General features: G+C 40.6%; 1 protein-coding gene across 1 annotated transcript in view; it reads left to right on the forward strand.

The window, feature by feature from the left end:
* Positions 1–1,548, forward strand: part of ANKRD44 (ankyrin repeat domain 44) — a 73,740-nt gene that overhangs the window by 67,536 nt on the left and 4,656 nt on the right.

Consider the following 1,548-nt stretch of genomic DNA (forward strand, 5'->3'; position numbering starts at 1 on the left):
TACAATAATAGTTTTTAAAAATATCTTCCTGATATAAGTTGGTTTTTCTTACAATACTAACTTCATGGCATTAATGTAACAATTGGGTACCTCCATCTTTCTATATCTGTAAAGTAACACTAAATAAAGTAACTACTCACTCATCACTGCAAGACATTTCAGATCTGTGGATGAAAAGAACTCATTGGTATTTACTATAAGCCAAATGCTCCTTAGCTATACTTGCATGAATGAGTTCCACAGAAGTCATCTGACCCTAACCTCACTTTAGAGATAGGGGACAGAAAAATTAACCAGACTGTCTTCTTACCACAGATTTTATCCTTAAAATAGTACATACAGGTCCAGCTAATTTGTATGTAACAAACAACAATTAGATTTAAATTTTATACACATTTAGTTTTTCTAGGAACAGCATACACATTTTAAAAGAGACATGTTCAAGTAGAACGTTAGCACATTCACAGATCTAAAGAATATTAACACTTGGAACACATGGAAGAGGAAATGCACTGACTGCAATCAGTGCTTAAATGTGGGTATTTTGCAACAAAACTGTATTCACTTTTTGCTTACCAAGTTCATCTGTGCTGCAGATCTTGGCTTCCTCGAGGCAGTAGGTACCAGAAGTGGCCACTGCCTCGCATTACTATTGCTGCAGTGCTGAAGATTTAACCATCTGCAAAAGAATTTTTCAGCTCTTAGCATAAAAGGAGGATTTGTTGGAAAGGGCTGGAGTTCTGCACAGCAGCACGTAAAATGTACAGACAGTAAGTGTAATGAGCACACTGGCTTCCAGGGCTCATGTACATGAAGAGCTGCTTTAGGGCAGTGCTTGGACAGGACCCAAGTTAAACTGCAGTGAAGACAAGCTTCTAATAGCTCCCCAGTCCTTTGTTTGACTGACATTGGAGTCTTATTAGCTGTGTATTTGAAGTGTATGCCACGCTTGCTGAATACAGCTAATATTCTCCTAACACAGTGTACATTTGTGTAACTAAACATCCATGTTTAGTTGGGTAGCTGAACATCCATGTTTAGTTGGGTAGATGTTTAGTTGGGTAACTAAACATCCAGTCACACCTGCTATCCATGTACCCCCTGCACTGGTCTAATTCTTTTACAATATAATTCCTAAGTAAACTGCTTGCCAAGTCGAATAGATACTCAACGGATCAATCTTTAAAATTGTTCGCGTATTAAATCAAAAGTTTTTAAACTAATATCTTTCATGTTTAATGCAAGCTGTTGTTCTCAGAATGAGACTCGTTCATGCACACAGAAGCGATGCCAGTTTCTGTCCTGTTGCTGCAGTCCCTGTGTTCTATACTGGCCATGCTGTGTGTGCTGTAGAACTGTGTTTAGCTGTGGTTGACCTGGCGCAGTGTTTGCTGCCTGGTTTCACACGAGCAGTGCTTGTTGTGGTCCCGGTGACTGCGGTGCCCCCAGTGTCTCTCCCAGCATGTGCCGTGAGAGTGAGTAACACGCCTGGCATGTGTAACCCCATCCGTGTCCCCACGGTGTCCCTAGAGATGTACCTGAGGAATG

The sequence above is a fragment of the Geospiza fortis genome, unplaced genomic scaffold (genome assembly GCF_000277835.1).
Source record: "Geospiza fortis unplaced genomic scaffold, GeoFor_1.0 scaffold112, whole genome shotgun sequence".
NCBI classification, from domain to species: Eukaryota; Metazoa; Chordata; class Aves; order Passeriformes; family Thraupidae; genus Geospiza; species Geospiza fortis.